At 50.3% G+C, this 20,216-nt stretch overlaps 1 long non-coding RNA gene across 2 annotated transcripts; it reads right to left on the bottom strand.

Moving 5' to 3' along the window:
• Positions 1-1,967: 1,967 nt before the first annotated feature.
• On the bottom strand, positions 1,968-17,563 carry LOC109494845. Of its 2 annotated transcripts, XR_002738564.2 has the most exons (5): positions 17,416-17,563; positions 16,073-16,583; positions 4,809-4,894; positions 3,925-4,162; positions 1,968-3,542 (listed from the first exon to the last, which is right to left on the bottom strand). It is a non-coding gene; the product is annotated as an uncharacterized LOC109494845 (long non-coding RNA). The 2 variants fall into 2 exon arrangements; XR_002738565.2 differs by lacking the exons at positions 3,925-4,162; positions 4,809-4,894.
• Between the last annotated feature and the right edge of the window lie 2,653 nt (positions 17,564-20,216).

Below are 20,216 nucleotides of genomic sequence, written 5' to 3'. Positions count from 1 at the left end.
AGAACCAGCTGTGCCTGAAATCCAAACTTTTGGATAGTTTGAATGGGACTTCTGTAAGTACAAACCTAAATAATGTTGACTAATGCCCTAGGACTGAAGCTCCTGTCTATCAAGCCTCAGCCAAGCTGTTCATTCTTATCTCTAATAATGAGCTTCATACCTCAACTGACTGAACTGCTCCTCGTGCTGCAATACACCCAGCACTTTGTAGCACTTTTTGCTCCGCAGAGAAACTCTTTTCTCTAACTGCCCATGAGAATCCTGCCCATCATTCAAGACTCACCTCATGGCTTCCTCCTCTGAGAAGCCCTCTGGGGGGCCCTCTTCTGCACCATATAGCAGCTCTGGTCCCTTGGACCTATAGATACACACCCCTGGCTCTCACCTTTCTTGTTGGCCAATGAACTCCAAGAGGGCTGAGAAATGGGTGGGACAATTTCCCCATGACCTCTTTCGAGCTTGGTTCCAAGCCTGAAACCAAATCCATTGCCAAAATTTTCAGCCACAGGCCAATGAATTACATTTTTTTTCTTTCCATAAGACTGAGTTGGATTTTTGACTCTTAGAACAAAGAGTCCTAACGCTGAAGGTGTTTTTCCCTTGTCACAAAAGTAATACATACCATTGAAGACAAGCAGAAAATTTGATACACACACAAAAGAAACTAAAAATTACTCCTAATCCCCCCACCCAGAAACGACTTTGAGTACAATAGAGTAAATGTCCCTTTAGACTTGTTTCTGTACATATACATGTAGTATTTATTTAGATGAGATCCCACTTTAGTGCTGGTGGGTGCTTTTTATGTGTTTTACTCTTTTAAGGTTTTATTTATTTATTTTGAGAGAGACAGGGACAGCGTGAGTGGGGGAAGGGCAGAGAGAGAGAAAGGGAGAGTGAGAAGCCCAAGCAGACTCCACACTGTCAGCACAGAGCGCGACGCGGGGCTCGAACTCACGAAACCATGAGATTGTGACCTGAGCAGAAACCAAGAGTGGGACGCTTAACGAATGAGCCACCCAGACGCCCCTATGTTTTTTTTTACTCTTCATTGAAATAGAACATGTATACAGAAAAGAGCCCAAATCACAAGGATGCAACTTCATAAACTTCACAAAGTGAACACATCTGTGACCAGTGTCAGCCAAGGACCTTCAGCTCTTTTCCAGTTCAGCCTGCAATTGCAGAAGGCATGGCTCTCCTGGAAATCTCCTCCTTGCCTCTCTTGAGGAACAATCCATTTGTTTCCAGTGTTTCGCTATTGCAAACAATGCTGCAGGGAACATCCGCTGTACTCACGTCATTTTGCGCATGGGAGCTTATATCCCAGGATACATTGCTAATAATAGCTAACATTTCTTAAGCCCTTTCTGCCAGGCACTGTGTTAAATGCTTTTAATGGCTTAGCTCACTTGAGCCTTTTAACAATTAACTGAAATAGGGAGTCTCATTGTCCCCATTTTACAGAAGTGGGACCGCAGGGTCAAAGGGCAGGCACAGTTTGCATCTTGACTCACATTTTCTAGCTGCCCTCCATACGACTGTACCAATTAATTCTCCCTCCAGCGGCGCAAAGGGTCAATTTTCCTTCCACGCTTGCCAGAGCTGGATACTATCAATTATTTTAATTGCCAGTCGTGGCCAAACAGATAGGTGAAAAATTATAGCTCATTATAGACATTTGGTCATTTCTTTCATTTCTTTTTTTTTTTTTTAGCGAGACTGTTTATTTATTTTTGAGAGAGAAGTGGGAGAGGGGCAGAGAGAGAGGGAGACACAGAATCCGAAGCAGGCTCCAGGCTCTGAGCTGTCAGCACAGAGCCCGATGAGGGGCTCAAACTCACAGACCATGAGATCATGACCTGAGCGGAAGTCTGACACTTAACCGATGAGCCACCCAGGTACCCCAAGGTGTTTTTTTTTTTTCCATTCTTAAGGTGATTTTTTGTGACCTAAAAGCCTGTGGGGGGTTTTGTGGAGGGTTTTTGTTTTGTTTTGGTTTGGTTTGGGTTTTTTTTTTTGCATTGGTATGACGTGACAATCATCAGCCATTCTCTTTATGATTTCCCATTTGTAAAGTGAGGAGGGAGGGATTAATCTGTTTTAAATGTGATCCACTTGCCTTAGGGGTTCTGGGACTCCTCATGGGCCGCTTGGGGGGGGGGTGGCACCTGCAAAAGGGTCTCGCCCATCTCTTTCCTGGGCTCCTGGTCCCACTCAACCCAATCACTTGGATATTGGTTAAGGGTGCCCGTCCTTTGAGCTGTGAAGCTCATCCACTTTTGCCGACCAAGCAGCGAGGCTACTCTCTCACACAGACTTGAAGATGGGAACCCCTCTCTCTCACAATCTTGGGGGTGTCTCTTAGATTTTCTCCAGCACCCCTGCCCTCTGAGTTCTTATCTGACCTGGTCAGTGTGGGGTCATGTCACCATCCTGCCTGCCACGTCCTGTCTTGTAACTGCCTCAGATAGGAGCCCCAGCCGCTGCTTCCCTGGACTGTCCCTCTCTCCACCAGCATCAGCATCATTCACGCAGAGCTCTTGGTGAATATCAGCCTGGATCAGTTTTCAGGCGCTGGGGGGGGGGGGGGGGTCATAGCATGGCACCACACAGGAACAACCCCAAACTAGGCATTCCTGTACTTAGAAGCCCTTCGCCTGCCATCTTCCCCCCCAATCTCTGGTCTTCCACTGGCCCCGGTCCTCTCTCACACACTGGACACCTCTCATTCCCCTTTGCTGGAATATTCCCTCTAGGACTCTATCTAGAAATTTTATTTTCATCGGATTATTAGGCTACGTGTATCTGGCCCTCCTTCCACCATCTGCCTACTTATATATGTGTGGAAGTCATAGATCCCTGGTTTCCAAAGTCTGACCCCAGGGGTCCCCACGACTCTTTCAGGGGTTCCACAGGCTGAATTATTTTTGTAATAATACTGTAGTGGGTTGAATGGTGGTCCCCAAAATGATAGGCCCATGTCCTAATCCCCAGAAACTGAATAAAAACTTCTTTGCAAAAAAATAAAAAATAAAAAATAAAGGTCTTTGCAGATACAATTAAGGATTTTGAGTTGAGGAGATAAGCCCAGATGATCTGGGTGGGCCCTGAATCCAATGACAAATGTCATAAGATAAACACAGTGCTATGAAAATGGAGGCAGAGAATGAAGTGACACAGCCGCAAGCCTACGGACATGGACAGCCACCAGAAGCCAGCAGAGGGAAGGGCCAGGTTCTCCCCTAGAGTTTCTGGGAACCGCACAGCTCTGGTAACTCCTGGACGTCAGGCTGGCGGCCTCCAGAACTGTGAGAATACATTTCTGCTGTCAGTCACCAAGGTTACAGTCATTTGTTACAGCAGCCACAGAAAACTAATACAAATCCCGCGATGGCCGGTGCTTTTCTCACTCTCGTTCTCCCAGGATTTGCACAGCGGAGTTTTCCAGGGGCTTCATGACATGGGATATTGGAACAAATTGAACGCAGAAGCCAATATGAGAACCCAGCTGTCTTCTATTAAGCCAGACATTAGGAGACCTGCAAAAACAGAAACAGTGCCACTCTTCTTACCAAATCTCTTTTGTTTTGGAAAATCGAGTTCTTTTTCATTTAAAAAAAAAAGGTTACTTATGTTAACCTAAGGTGGAACTTTTTAAGATTTAATACATAAATCTTTTTCAGCATTCTCAGTTTGAATTTCAAATATAGTAAATATTGATAGCTCCATGCCACAAAAAAACAAGTTCTTTGGAGTCCTCGATAAATTTAAGAGTGCAAAGCCGTCCTGAGATGAAAGCACTTGATTATGATCTTAAGTAGATCGTATCTCCCTCACTCTCTGGTCCTACCCCTGCAAAATGTGCAAAGACAGCCTGCATTTGACTGCAAAGGACAGAACACCCGACTCGAAGTGACTTACACAGCAAGAAAAATGTGTCATCTCACAGGCCAATGAGTCCAAAGAGTGGGCCTTCTGGGTTTGGTCAGTTCATTGGTTCAAGTGCATCACCACTTCCAACCACCATGTTTCTGCTGGTTCTGCTCTGCCACGCTTAGAGACCTGTCACCTCATGGTTACAGAATGGCTGCAGCTGCGCCAAGTATCATGACCTCACACAGTAATAGCCAAAGCAGGAGAAAGGAGATATCCTGTTAACCTTAAAAGTAAAACTGCCAGTTATTTTACAAGTAAAAATGGGTTTATTTTTAGGGAATAAATGGGAAGAGCAGAGAATTGCAATTTGGGACAAGAAAGCTATAGCAAAACCATAAACAAGTCCAGAGAACAAAGGAAAGGTACCCTCAAAGGAAAAGAAAGGGGGAAGTAGGGAGGGCTATTATAAATAAGAAGTCTATGAGAGTACACTGGGAGTTCAAAGTCTAGTGGCTTTTCATTGGCTGAGTTGTGACAGTCTCCCATTGGCTGGGCTGTTGTCAAGATAAGAGGAAACCTTTCTCCTGCTGCAACAGCTAAAACAGTATTGACCTGCAGGGTCCTTCTCCGGCCTGCTGTGTCTACAATTGGCCCAAGTGGCAGGGCACAAGAGCTCCCCCTACTGGCGTCCCAATTCCATTGTTTTAACTTTATTTATTTTGAGAGACAAAGAGAGCCAGGGAGGGGTAGAGAGAGAGAGAGGGAGAGAGAGAATCCTAAGCAGGATGTGGGGCTTGATCTCACAAACCATGAGATCATGACCTGAGCCAAAACCAAGAGTCGGATGCTTAACCGACTGAGCCACCCAGGTGCCCCCTCCAAATTCCACTTTAAATGAGGTTTCCTTTATTCAGTTTCATAATCCTTACCTTGAGCCTCATTTTAAGCCAAGGAGGGCCCCTTCCCTGATTTTTTCTCATGCTTCACTGGCCAGAATCGCAACACAGGCCCATCTCTGCCAGGAGAAAGGCATTATTGTGATTGGCTTAGTCTGGTCAAGACTGACCTCTTCAGAAAGATAGTCTCCCACGAAGACTGGAGTTTTATTAACAAAGAAAGGGGAGTCAGGCTGTAGGAGATGGTCATGACACCCACCATCGTGACACAGGGATTTAGAGTCTGTGGAAACAGGCAGCCACATTCATATCAACCTGGCCCTCCACTCATCAGGTATTTAGGCCACAGCCAGACATGAGCCCCGCTAAGGCCCTGCCCTCACTCCCATCCCCCACAGCAACACCAGCCCGTGAGCCCCAGACCCATGGTACCTTAGTGCCTCTCACAGCGAATTAGTTCTCCGTGCCCTCAGCCAGTGACCAGCCCTCCAGTCCTGCCCCCTTCCTCTGGGGACAACTATATCAGAGGCCTCATGCACCCTTCCTGGCCCCAGTCTTGCTTGGAGGCCACTCTTGTCTGTTTTGACAGGTTCTAAGAACTTTGAATGTCAGGAAGGTGGTCCTCCCAGGAAACACCCAAAGTGTTTTAGAAAATGTCCCATGTTTTTCACATTAACCTTAAGCTCTGCAGTCTTTATTTTTTTTTTTTTAGCTCTGCAGTCTTTAAAATACTGTAAAGTTCTCCTTACCAGCCTATCACACACACAAACAGGTGCACACACACACACACACACACACACACACACACACACACACCAGGGTTAGGAATGACTCAGATTCTGGAATCTTTGTAATTTATCTGCTCGGCATCTTGGGCAGGTAACTCACCCACTCAGAGTCTATGTTTCTTTATTTCTAAAAAGAGGGTTATGATACCTATGTTTTAGGATTACTGAGGATTAAATGAGATGATGTATGTAAAGTCACTCATTGTCAAGACTCAGAAACTGTCAGTTGTCACACTGTCATTGCAACTCAACATCTGTACAGTGTTTCTAAGCCCACAGAGTGCTCAACCCCATCTTATCATCTGAGATTCACCGCACCCTAGGAAGCCACCAGGGCAAGGGTTATGCCCCCATGTTACAGGTGGGGCCGTTGAGGGCCGGAGGGGCCAAGTGATTCCGCCAAGGTCACACAGGCAACTCAAAACCAGTTCTAGTAGCCAGGCTCTCAGATTCCAAGCCCAGGGCCCCTCCCTGACCTCCAGCTGTGTGACCCGGATTGCTCAGCTCCCAAATGCCTGAAAAGTTGTGCAGGAATCAAGTCTGGGCCTTGGTGCCCACGTGGCCAGGAGTAGCAAGAGTGGCTGCAAATACCCGGGAGAGGGGAAGAGGGAAGTCGCTTCCAGTTCACAGCCCATGACCAGAGAGCAGTTTCTTAAAGGACCCAAGTAAGGAGAGACCTTCCAAGAATGCAAACCCAGAATATAGAAATTAAAAAGATGGGCACATTTGACAACATAAAAATATCGATCTCTTGTGAGGCAAAAGATACTATAAGCCAAGTTAATAGACAAACAATAAATTCAGAAAAATATTCGTGATGCAGAGGACAAAGGGTTACCAGCTATAATATACAAAGAGCTCTTACAAATTGAAGAGAAAAGGGCAAACAACCCAAAAGAAATTATGGCAAAGGACATGAATAGGCAATTCACAAAAGAATGAAGCCAACTGGCCACAAACAAATGAAAAGATGCTCACACTCATTAGTGGTCAGGGAAATGCAAATTAAGCTGACAATGAGATATCACACAGGCAAATTTAAAAGAACAGTAACCAGTAATGCAATTGCTGGCAGGGATTTGGAGAAAGCTACATTCATCTGTTGTTACTGAACAGGCAAATTATTGTAATCTTTTTAAGAAGAAAGCTGGCTACAGGAATTAAAACTTCAGGAGTTGTATTAAAATTTTGCATTAAAAAAATATATATCTAGGGGCGCCTGGGTGGCTCAGTTGAGCTTCTCTTTTTTTTTTTAATGCTTACTTATTTTTGAGAGAGAGAGACACACAGAATGCAACCAGGGAGGGGCTGAGAGAGAGGGAGACACAGAATCTGAAGCGGGCTCCAGGTTCTGAGCTGTCAGCACAGAGCTGGACGCAGGACTCGAACATGAACCATGAGATCATGACCTTAGCTGAAGTCCGACGCTTAACCGACTGAGCCACCCAGGCACCTGGAGTGTCTGAGTCTTGATTTCAGCTCAGGTCATGATCCTAGGGTCATGAGGTCGAGCCCCACATTGAGCCCTGCACTGAGCGTGGAGCCTACTTAAGATTCTCATATTCTCTCTCTTTCTCTCTCTCTCTCTCTCTCTCTCTCTCTCTCTCTCTCTCAGTGTGCCTGGGTGGCTCGGTCAGTTAAGGTCCAACTTCTGCTCAGGTCATGATCTCCTGGTTTGTAAGTTCAAACCCTGCATGGGGCTCTGTGCTGACAGCTCAGAGCCCGGAGCCTGCTTCAGATTCCATGTCTCCCTCTCTCTCTGTCCTTCCCCCTCCCCCTCCCCCCAGCTCACACTCTCTCTCTCTCTCTCAAAAATAAATAAACATTAAAAAAAATTTTTAGGGGCGCCTGGGTGGCGCAGTCGGTTAAGCGTCCGACTTCAGCCAGGTCACGATCTCGCGGTCCGGGAGTTCGAGCCCCGCGTCAGGCTCTGGGCTGATGGCTCAGAGCCTGGAGCCTGTTTCCGATTCTGTGTCTCCCTCTCTCTCTGCCCTTCCCCCGTTCATGCTCTGTCTCTCTCTGTCCCAAAAATAAATAAACGTTGAAAAAAAAATTTTAATTCTCTCTTTTCCCCCCTGCCCCTCTCCCCCACTTGTGCTCTCTCTTAAGTGTGTGTGTGTGTGTGTGTGTGTGTGTGTGTGTGTGTATTTGACCCAGCAATCCATACCCTAGAAATCTATCTGATAGAAATGAAACTACCATATTCTAAGGACACATGACACATTATTATTCATAATAGCAAAAAAAAAAAACCCACCTCAAAACAAAGCATGGCAGAGACTGGCACACAAGGAAGACCTTGTTTTCCAGCCTCCCTGGCATTTTGGTTGGGACCACGTGACTGAGTCTTGGCTAATGGATTGAGGGGGAAAGAGATCTCCTCTGCCTCCCTGCTCCTGCAGTTAACTGAGGAGACCCCATGATGGGCCATGGAAGGACCGGGAGCCCCGAGTCCCTGTCTGGAGGACACCACCCCAGGGCTGCCCGACCACGCTGCCCTGGGACAGAACAAGAAATAAACTCTGGTGGTGATAAAGCGCTGCAGTTTCTGGACGTCCACGTGGCAAAGCCTGGCACGCTTCAATGCGCAGGCTGGGTGTCCGTCAGTAGGAAGTGACGGACCAAATGACGGCATAGGACACCCTAGACTCAGCCTGCACAAAGAATACATTCGAGCTTGACCCAGGGAAGGCCATAGCAGAGGAGGAGAAAAGCGACATGCAGGGAAGCGTCTGCAGTGCCTCCTTTTGACAATCTACACATCAATCGAGGAAACCCTCTAACCGCGCATGCGTCCCGTGCACCTGCGCGCGTGTGTTCTGCGTACGTGTGGCCCCTGAGAATGGACAGAAACACGGAAGGATCCTTCTGGTTGCAAGCATGAGCTGGAAGGGAGAGGGAGAAAAGAAGGCGGGGAAGGCCAGACAATAAAATGGAAAAAGCACATTACCAGTTTGCACGAGTACATTTTTGCATTTATGAATGGCAGATGTAAACAACAACAAAAATGTTTCCGTATTAGAGAACAAAACCAGTCTTCTCTAGTTCAAGGGGAAAAAGCTCAGGTAGCTGGTGCACGTAGAAGAGAAAGGGCTATATAAGCACCAGGAGCGGGATTCAGGAAATCTAATCCCGGCCTCAAATCCAATCATGCCTCTCTGTCTGAAGGAGTCTGGTCCGGACATCTCCCGGTTTGAGAGGTGGCTAAAAACAAGGAGAGAGGAAGGTAACCAAACTCTAGGAACCATGCTGGTGTGGGAGCTGGAGCCAGAGGGTGGGGGCTGCCTCCCAGTCTTCTGAGAAAATAGGCAGCCTTCAAGTCAGCAGCACAAGAGTTTAGCCAGCATGTTGGGGAGAATCTTCTGGGACACAAAAGACCTTAGAAGTTACTAGAGTCCAAAGTCACAAACCAGGAGCCCAGAAGCCAAATCCAATCCATAGTCAGATTTTGTTTGATTTGCACAGTGATGTCCAAAGAATGCAAATTGATTGCCAATACATTTGAATTGGCAGATTTCTCTCCCTCTCTCTCTCTCTCTCTCTCTCTCTCTCTCTCACGCGCACACACACTCCAAATTTAGTATCTCCAGCTTATAGTGAAAAAAGTCAGATTGTCTGGCCACATTCCTAAATGGCAGCACTGGCCCAGGAGCTGGGGAGTGGCTCCCCACTGTAGACAGAGTGTGAGCTCTTCGGTTTGCTACAGTCCCCACGGTGCCCTGCTGCTGCACCCACTTATATATTAACCAGCCAGCCCCAAAGTCACATTTGTGGGTGTGACTCCACACCTCCATCAGGTGTGACCCCTCCTACCCACCCGCTCTGGCTAAACAAAGAGAAACTCACATTCTGTGGGCTTCGGCACAAGACAGACGGGTCCAGACTCTGGCTCTGATGCCCCTTAGTATCTGCAATGCCTGGGCACCCTGTCGGCTTGGCTAAGCTGGAACCACATCGCTCCCATATTTCCAAATGGCTCTGAGTTAGCGTTGGCCGAAACAGACCTGTGGGTGAGCTGCAGAAGGTGGAAGTCTAGCACAGCCATGTTCTTCCTGCTCCCGAGGCCAGTGTAGGGCTCCGGGCCCTGTGGCCACTTAGCTGTGCTACCCCGGAGCCACTGCCCCACCCTGGCTTCTCCAGCAACTTCCAGACCTCCTCCAGCCTCTCCCAGTGCTGGCCGGGCTGTGGTGCAATTTTCTGGTGAAGGGCACCAGCTTCTCCTGTGGGTCATCCACAGCACCCAGGTTGGAGAGGATGAGAGACAGACCCTGCATCCAGTCTGTTCTTGCAGCCATCCGCACCCAGCTTTCCTTCCCGGGAGGCTCACAGAGAGGGACTCTGGGCTCAGCCCCAGACGCAGACGCAGATGCAGATGCCTGCATGATGCTTATGGCCCAACGCCCATAATAAATCCATTTTCTGTATTGCTCGTAGAGGTTCTGCTTCCCTGATCCAACCCTGACATATCTGGGTGATCTTCGACAAGTTACTTAACCTCTCTGAGCCTCACTGCCCTTGTGCTGAAATGCCAATGATAACACTACACCTTCATATGATTATAGCGAGGACGAGAAGGGCAAATGTATGCAAAGTGCTTTGCTGGCAGGTAGCAAGTGCTCAATAAATGCATGTACTTTAAAACGACTGTGTGTGTGTGTGTGTGTGTGTGTGTGTGTATGTATGTATGTATGTATGTATGTATGTACTTTATTGTTTTTTAAAGTAGGCTCCAGGCCCGGTGCAGAGCCCAACCCAGGGCTCGAACTCAACAACTCTGAGGTCAAGACCGGAGCCAAGATCAAGAGTCAGACACTTAACTGATAGGTGCCCCCCACCTGAGTTTTTTTAAATGGGAGCTGTGCATTTACCTGTATGACCTTGAGAAAGAAGGAAACTGAAGACACCTAGTCTGGTCTCTCATCATCTAAAGTAACAATACCTCTGGGAAGCCTGGATGGCTCAGTCAGATAAGCAACTGACTTCGGCTCAGGTCATGATCTCACAGTTCGTGGGTTCGAGCCCCGCCTCGGGCTCTGGGCTGACAGCTCAGCGCCTGGAGCCTGCTTCAGATTCTGTGTCTCCCTCTCTCCCTGCCCCTCCCCCACCCATGCACAGGCATGCACGTTCTCTCTCTCTCTCTCTCTCTCTCTCTCTCTCTTTCAAAAAGAAGTAAACATTTTAAAAAATTACAAAATAGTTCTTTCATTTACATTTAGTACAGTCTCTCTTAGATAGGGTCCCCGGGGACCAGACAATGAAATGGAGATCTATACAGGGGTCAGGAATCATCTCAGAACCCCCATCCTGAGGCTAGTGAGGTCAGGGTTGGGCAGAGGGAAGGCCAGGCTGCCGTGCCTGGAACAGAGGCTTCTGCCGACCCCCAAGGGAGCTTTGGAGTGCCAAAGGCCTTCAGAGCTGTCACAGACATAGGCAGGCCCTGGAGGCCTCATGGTACACTTGGACCACCCCCAGAGAGTGGGCAGAAGCAGGGGCAAGGGTGCTCCCCACGGTCAAGGGGAGGGACTCACCGGAGCCGGCGGCGCCAGCGCTCTGAAGCCGAGGGCATGAACCGCCATCCTGCAGGTGCTTTGGGCAGCACATCACAGCATCTTACTAGACCTGATGTCTTTTAATCTACTGACCATCAAACAAGATTAAGGGATGGCTGTTTATAAAGTCAGACTCACTGTCTTGCTTACTCTGCATCCCACTGCCTGGCAAGGAGACACCTTGAAAACTTTGTGCCCTGAGTGGGAGATTCTGGTCCGTGGGGGGAACGGCTGAGAGGCAGATCCTCTTTGCAACAAGAATGTGGCACTGGTCACTGGGGTCCAGAGTCACCCAGCTGAGGGTAATAAATAATCAGCATGGGAGACAGACATGGCCTGACCATCTGAGCCGGCCAGACCGTGATACGTGCCACAGCAGAAGGCCGAGCCCGTGATCTCTTCCTCTCACCGGCGTGCCACGAGGGCACGGGCTTTGCTTTCCTTGTTGCTGGGTGGCCTGTGCATGGCACAAGACCGGCATAGAGTAGGTCCTCAAAATGCACCTGTGGAATTAATGACAGAACCACTGGATTCAGTCTTGAGCTGCATTTAAAAGCCCGTTCCTGGGGGGCCTGGGGGGCTCAGTCAGAGAAGCGACTGACTCTTGATTTTGGCTCAGGTCATGATGTCACAGTTCGCAAGGACGAGCCCTACATCGGGCTCTGCGCTGACAGCATGAGCCCGCTTGGGATTCTCTCTCTCCCTCTCTCTCTCTCTGTCCCTCTCCCGCTCGCATGCGCTCTTAATCTCTCTCAAAGTAAATAAACGTTTTTCAAAAATTAAAAAAAAATAATAAATAGAAAATAAAATAAAAGCCCATTCCTCTTTTCCTCCTTATCTTTGTATCCTTGTACAGATAAAAGACACAACAGGTGCAACCAGCATTTTCTCTGCAGGATGTGAAAATGCCTCTGCTCATTCTGATCGCACCCTTTGCCCACGTTTCCCCCAAGTCCAGAACTGTGCTGTTTCTCTTCCTCCTGTAATGCTGAGTTCCCCTTCCTACAGGAAGTTTTCCACCACTATGTGACCCGCCCCCCAACACACACACACACACACACACACACACACCTCCCTAAAGAGCAACTGTGGTTTCTGAAGGTCAGGACAACCAGAAGGAAAGGCTCAGAGTCTCAGCTCCTCTCTTCCCACCTCTGTCTCCACAGGTGTCCGCCCCGCCCGTGTCGCCACAAACCCACACAAGGTGTTCTCCTCAGATCTGTTAGAGTCGTCCAACCAGCCGTAGTGACTGATTTCAGGATCTGCATGTGATACGATTCTGGCCAACGAGGCCTGAGGAAAGGAGGCTGGGCCTTTTGTGAAAAGTTTCCTCACTGATGAAATGAGATGTACAGGAAGAGACAGCCCCTTTCAGGGGCCAGATATTGTTACATTTGGAAGGGACCCAGGACCCGTGGCTGCCATCTCGTGCAGATGAGAGCAGCCAGCCTGAGCGAGCAGATACAGAAGAGGATTCTGAGTAACTCGACCCGACTGTAGGGACAGTGTGGCTACCCTCCTAGACCCCCTGGGTGCCTTCTGCCTTCCCGTGCAGCTGTGCCCCACTCCCGGCTTCTCTGCTTTGCTCCTAATGGTTTGCACCTGCAACTTCCTTCGGGGGCCTGCCTTTGCGCCACTGGATCACTTGCTTGCAAAGGAAGGGCGCCATAGTCCGTGCCTGGGGCGGGGGGGGGGGCTTTGCTCTGTTCTGCTGGACATGGCCAAAGAAGCCCGTGGTCCCCCTGTCACCGGCAGTCTTCTTACAGTCATCTGGCTTTGTAGGTAGGAGGCAGCAGTAGTAGAAAGACAGAAAGAATGATATTGTTGAGCTGCTGATTATCATGGGCACAGCCCACCCTATTTCTAGACTTCTGGGTGGGTGAAAGAATAAAGCTCCTGGCTCTTGAAGCCAGCTTTTTTGGGGGGGGGGAGGGTGGGGGCAGGCAGGGGGTTCTGGGGCATGCAGCCAGAGAATTCTAAGTTACTAAAAGTCATACTCTTGTTAGCGTGACTGCTACACACACACACACACACACACACACACACAATGCATGCACATACTCAATGATATGCACAAAACTGCAAGATCAATTTTCCAAAATCCAACCACTTGCCTGCACACCAACCAAACCGATTTGAAGTAGAATAGCACAACCACTGTGGAAACCAGTAGGTTCAAAAAATTAAACATGAGAATTATCATTTGATCCAGTAATTCCACTTCTGGGTATATACCCAAAAGAATTGAGAGCGGGGACTCAAATGCCTATTTGTCCACCAATGTTTACAGCAACATGACTCACAACAGCCGAGAGGTGAAAATAACCCAAATGCCCAACAACGGATGAATGGATAAACGAAATGTGGTACATCCATACAGTAAAATTATTCAGCCTTAAAAAGGAATGAGATTCTCACACACCTGTTACAATACGAATCGACCTTGAAGACATTATGCTAATTGAAATAAGTCCATCACAAAAGAACCAATATTGTCTGACTTCATTTATATGAGATACATATAATAGGCAAACTTATAGAGATAGAAAAGAGAGTAGTGGTTTCCAGGGACTGGAGGGAGAGGGGAACGGCGATCATGTTTAGAGGGCCAATTTGGGAAGAGGTAAACATCCGGGACATGAATGTGGTAATGTGGCCATGTGAATGCACTTAACGCCACTGAGCTGTACACTTTAAAATGATCACAATGGTAAATTTTTATGTATTTTACCCCAAATTTTTCTAAAGATTTGAAAACCTATGAGAGAAAAAATATTCTCTTCACAATAACAGCAACACACAAGCCACCTTGGAATAAACCCAAAGCAGAAATTCACAGGACTCTGGAGAAAGCCATAAAACTTCACTGAGGAGATGTAAAAATTGATCTGAATAAGTGGGGATATACCATGTTCATGGAGGAAAAGACCCAATGTCATAAAGAGGACAAATCTTCCCAAATTAACCTATGATACAATGCAATTCCAACCCAACAGTATTTTTCATTGAACTCACTAAGCTGTTCTAAAAATTCCCATGGAGGACCATAACCCAAGAACAGCATACACCCAAACAAGTACACAAATTAGAAGTGAACAACTCAATGAAGTTTTACAAAGTGAACACACCCAGGTCACCCAGACCCAGATCACGAAACAGAATACTGCCCCAGAAACTGCCCTTTTACCTCCCTGCAGTCACTACCATCTTTTTTTATTTACTCATTTTTAAGAGAGCGGGGAGGGGCAGAGAGAGAGAGCGACAGAGGATCCGAAGTGGGCTCCGTGCTGACAGCAGAGAGCCCAATGCAGGGCTCGAACTCACAAACCGCGAGATCATGACCTGAGCCGAAGTTGGATGTTTAACCAAGTGAGCCGCCCAGGCACCCCAGTACCATATCTAAGGGTACTCCACTCTCCTGGCCTCTATCCTAATCAACAAGCTTTGCCTGGTTTTCAACTTTCTATACCTAGAATCATACCACATGTACTTTTTGTATCTGGTTTCCTTCACTCAACATATGATTGTGCAATTCATCCATATTGTTGCCTGAGTTGTTGATCGTTTATTCTCACTTCTGTGTAATATCCCAATGTACGACTATCTCACCACATATTTATCCATTCTACTCTTCACAGGCATTTGGGGAGTTTCCAGCTTGGAGATTTCACAAAAAGCATTCTGATACTTGTCTTTTGATCCACATTTATGCACAAATTTGTTGAGCATATTCCTGAGATTGGAACTACTGGGTTAAATTTTTTTTTAATGTTTGTTTATTTTTGAGAGAGAGGCAGAGAGACAGAGTGCAAGTCGGGGAGGGGCAGAGAGAGAGGGAGACAGAATCCAAGGCAGGCTCCGGGCTCTGAGCTGTCAGCTCAGAGCCCGATGCGGGGCTCAAACCCACGAACCGCAAGATCATGACTTGAGCCGGAGGCGGAGGCTTAACCGATTGAGCCACCCAGGCACCCCAAGAACAACTTTTAAAAGAGCAGAGGATGTTTGTGGTGGCCGGGGGGGGGGGGTTAGTAGGAATGGGGTGGTCTTGCCCTACTGGAGATCAAAGTAAATTATAAAGCTATAGTAATTAAAAGGCACACATACTAGCACATGCTCAGATACACACACACACACACACACACACACACACACACACACACACACGAGCACACGCAGGCATGCCTGAGGTACTCATGTACAGGCATACATCCATACACAGGCATGCACTCCCACCCCACATACTCCACGAGTCAGCAAAGACAACTCACGGCCGGACTTCCCAGACCAGATAACTGACTGTTGCGGTCCCTTTCAAGTGGTATCAGAGCACAGGCCTGCAAGTATCCAGGAGACGGCTGATGGAGAAGGGGAAGAAGAGAGAGCGCCCCCCCCCAACCCGCCCACCGGCTTTAAAGGGAGAACAAAGTGAGCGGGATCAGAGGGTGCAAGGTGATGGCAGCGATGCTGAAGCCATTTATCACTGCCAGATGTGTGAAGGGTCAGGCTGCGGGGCCCACTGGGAGTGCCAGCGGGGGTGCACGGACCCCAGACACAGCGAGAAATAACCTGTCCAGTTGGCGAGGGACCAGAGAAGGGCTGCCAGGACTCTCTTCGTAACAAAATGACAATGTGCTTTCTTTTTCATCCAGGCCAAAAGGGGCCCGGGGCCAGGGCAGAGGCAGCGACAGCTTAATAAAGGGCCGTCAGTCAAAACTCTAAAAATACCCTCCCGCTGCCAGCAGGCTTACTCCTGCACCCGCCTGCGGGCTTCCTGCCGCCTGAGTGGTCCTTTGGGGACACATAAGGACAAACGTTTGCCCAGAGAGACCTGGTGTCCAGCAGCACACATGGTCCCACTGTGGCATCTGCCCTCTCCCCTGCCCCCACCCCTCCAGAACCCTCTAGCGGGCACACCCGCGGCCAGAAAGGGGCTCACGAGGGTCCCGGAGAGAAGGCACACCTCCGCTCTGGCTTCTCCATCCTCTTGGAAAACGCGAACAGATACCTCTCCTTGCAGGTGGCTCTCGACCCCAAAGCCAGCCAAGTTTCACAGGGGATCCTGGGGACTGCCAGTCAGACGGGGGTGGCACCACAAGCTTCAGGCGAGCTTCCGGCCTGCGACCAAGAACCACCTCTGCTTCTGCCAGATTCCCAGTTTGATTGGGGAGGATCAATCCCTGTCCTCGGGAAGATCCCAGAAGCACAGCTTCTGCTCTGGAAGCATAGCTGGTCTGATGGAGAAGGCTCAGCTCTTGCCAATCCGATGAAGGAGGTGCAGCTTCCCAAAGACAGGTTCCCACACAGTGGCAATAGCAGACTTTTAACCAGATGTTAGCGTCCTCAAACTTTATTGCGTGTCCAATTCACCAGGGATCTTTTAAAAAACAGATTTCACTCTGCAGGTCTGGGGAGGGGCCTGAGATTCTACATTTCTAATAAGATTCTGATGATGCCAGGGCTCCTGGTGGTACCTGAGTAACGAGATAAGAGATGAGATGTACCCAGGGTGTAGACAGCTAACTTCTATCGGCTGTTCTGCTGACAGAAAGAGCCCGACCTGGGGCTACCGGGGAGGGCTCCTTGGAGGGAGTAGGGTAGAATCTGATGGATAGAGGGAGAACTCTGGAGCCAACTGGCCTTAGGTTCAAATCTTGCTTCTGGCATTTATTAGCTGTGTGGCTCTGGGCAAATTTCTTGACCTCTCTGAAGTGAGGGAAACGGCCACGCCCACCTCACAGAGTGGTGTGGGCAGACGAAGCACTAGCACACGCCTGGCACACGCCTGGCACACGGGAGGGGCTCGAGACACGCCAGCCACTGCTTCTATAATAAACTATAACCATTGTGCCCACAACGGGGAGGGCCGAGCTTCAGAAAGAGCTGGAAGAAGGCTGCTCCTAAAGGCAGGGATGCAGAGAGGCCCTGGGAGGCAGATGGCCATAGACGTGCCGGACCAGCCCTTGATCTTTGTGAGCCTCAGTTTCCTCCCCCTGTAAAATGGGGATCCTAGCATCGCCCGTCTCTAGACGCAATGAGAGGTCAGGAAATCACACACTGACAGCAGAGCACACAGTAGGCGCTCCATAAAGCGCTCTCCGGGGTGGGGGGCGGGGGTGGGGGACCGCGGTGCGAGGGGCCGCCCGCCCCGGGCCTGGGGCCGGCCGAGCGCAGGAAGCCCGCGCGCCCGCCCCGCCCCCACCCCCACCCCCACCCCGAGGCCGCCTTTGAGCCCGGCGCCGCGCTTTGAAGTCCCAGATGGGCCGGGAGGAAAGAGGATCCCCACGCCCATCCCCCAGCCCGCACCTGGATAAACACGCGCCGCCGGCCCCGCCGCCAGCCCCGGACCGACGGCCTGGCGGCAGGGACGGCCAGGCGGCCGGAGCGGCCCGGCAGCGGCTCACTTCAAAGCGCCCGCGGCCGCCAGCGGGAGGGGCCCTAATCAGGCCCGGCTGCCGCCGCGCGGGCGCTCCGCCCCGCCCACCCCGCCCCGTCCGCGCGGCCCGCGCCGCCCGCCATCTGCTCCGCGTTAGCGCGCACGCCGGTGGGGGCGGGGACGCCGCGGCGCGGTCGCGGGCCGGCGGACCGGCGAGGCTGAGGCGGTCGGCGTCCCCTGCGAGTTCCTGACATCGCCACTGCATTCATTCCGTCGTGGATTCAGCAAGTACTCAGGGCGTGCCTGGTGCGGGTGGGGGGCAAAGGAAATACAGTTTGTTCATTCGTTCATTCATTCATTCATTCATTCAACGAACATTTATTGAACTCCTACTTCTAACAGAGCCTAGGGATACAATGCATTCATGCATGCATATGCCTTCATTCATCCGATAAACAATTTTTGAGTGTCTACTATGTGCTGAATGCTGGCCTCAGGTTCATGTCCTCCAGCCCCGCTCCCTGGCGGCACCGAGCTCTCTCTCACCTTCATGTGCTAGCACTTGTGCTCTTTGCCTCGAATGCCCTCCTCTAACCTGAACAAACTCCTACTCATCCTGCAAGAGCCCAATTTTTAAAAGTTTCCTCCCCATCTCTCCCAGTCCCCATCCTACACCCACAGCGTGCCTCCCTCCTACTAGAGAACATATAGCCTTGACTGACAGCGCTTTATTCCTTTGCAGGATCTGTGTGCCTTCCAGACTGACAGCTCCAACCTGGGCCCCACCAGTCACCAACTGTGTGGCTCTGTAACCTCTCTTTGCCTCAGTTTTCTCATCTAGACTCAAGAAAGGACAAGATCCCCTTCGCAGGGTTATGGGAAATAAGACAGGTCAAACACAAGGCCAGGCCTGGGCAACAGCTTGGGAAAAGGCAGGAATGGTGATCTGATTCTCTCTACAGTCCTGTGGCTCCAAGGAATCAAAGCTCAGTTCATGCTCCCTCCTCCAGGAAGCCCTCCTGACCTCCTGAGACCAGGTTTCCTTCTGCTGAGATCCCTGCCAGTCTGACTCAGCCTGCTGGCTACTGGTATCCAGGCTCTTCTGGCTGCTTGGGACCTGCCAGGCCAGTAGGCTGAGCTCCATGCTCCAGAGAGCAGGGAGCTCACATTGTGCATCTTTTCTCCCCCTTCAGTGGCTGACACATTATGTAGCATGTTGCACACACTAGATCCAGTAAATCAGGGTCCCTCTCAGGCTCCTGCTCTGCCCGGTAGGGAGCTCAGTCTAGTAGATAGGCCACTCAGGTACTGGGTTATAGCCCCTAGGAATGCAAGGAGGTGCCTGAAGCAGGAGCTTCACCCACCACAAGCAGGAGGTGGGGAGTCACAGGCTGCCTGCCCCTGCCAATCTGTGGGCTGCTAAGTGCCCAGGAGCTGAGAGTAACCAGAGCTTTGGCCGTGAGAGCCACTGAGGACTTCTTGGAACCCTGGGGAATTCTAAAGAGGCAGCCTCAGAGATTGAGGGCGGGACGCCTGTCCAAGAGGCCAGCAAGCCAGAGCCACCAGAGTTCCCAAGGAGTCTGAATGAAAGGGACTGGTTACCCAGAGACACTGGCAGGCATACAGACAGTCAGAAAAAGCACTGACAGCCTTGGGTCATGACCCATCTTGGGCTCTCAGGCCCTCTGCTTCCTGCCAGCTCACAGTCTCTGTCCCTGATGTGGCCTCTGTGTCTCTCTCGGCCTATTGCTCACCTGTAGGGCAGTGGGAAGGAAGTTGGTAGAGGAGGTACTGGGAAAAGTCCCAGCACAGGGCCTGCAGGCCATGAATGTGCTGTGGGTGTTTGCGGGGAAAGGGGTGGTATTTGTTTTTAAGTCCTAGACTTATGGTGAAACGCCTGGGTTCAAGTCCTGACTCAGCCACTCTCTAGCTGGAGGCGAAGTGGGGCTTCCCTGAGAGCATCAGAGAAGACAGGACAGCGAGTCCTCCGGAGGCCCCAGAAGCAGAGTGCACGGCCATGGGCCACTTGCCCAGGCGCCCCAGATTGTCCTGTTGGATTCTGTCAGGGGAACGCCTCACTTGGTAAGCTGGTTCCCATGCAAGATGGAGCAAAGCTGCATATTCTGGACTTTCTGTGGGTACAGGCTTCTTAAAGGGGTCAGCACCTTGGGGAGCAGATCCCAAGGTGAGCATTCTAGCCCATGCAATGCATTCAGGAAGTGAATCAGGGATGCGGGGGGGGGGGGGGAGGGCAGGACCAAGCAAGGTAATTTTTCAGGCCAGCCCCACAGAGGGCAGCTTCTACCTGATCCCACAGGGAACTCTGAAGGGCCCAGGGAGGCGAGTGAGCTTTCACACACCTGCTCTAGCGGAGGACAAGCTCCCAGGCACTTCAGACTCTCCACGGTGTAGACAGAGAGCTGCCGCCCCTAGGAGTCCTCCAAAGGAGAGCCAGCACAGAAATGGGGCTCGGTGCCCAAAAATGATAAAAGGGACCCAGATGACTGTCCACTAACCCAAGATCTTCTTCGATTCTGCCCCCCTTGAATACTTTCTGGAAAAAAAAAAGCCTCTGGGGGCAAACCCAGGGCATGGCAAGCATGAAGAGTTCTCCGGATGTTCAGGGCAGGTCCAAAAGGTCTGATGGACCTGGGGCTCGAGGTCAGGGCACCTGATACTGTTGAGCAGGGGGCCTTGGCGCATGTGGCCTGAGGCGATGATTCACAGAGCC

The sequence above is a fragment of the Felis catus genome, chromosome E2 (assembly GCF_018350175.1).
Source record: "Felis catus isolate Fca126 chromosome E2, F.catus_Fca126_mat1.0, whole genome shotgun sequence".
NCBI lineage: Eukaryota > Metazoa > Chordata > Mammalia > Carnivora > Felidae > Felis > Felis catus.
This window is presented reverse-complemented; position numbering and strand designations above follow the sequence as displayed.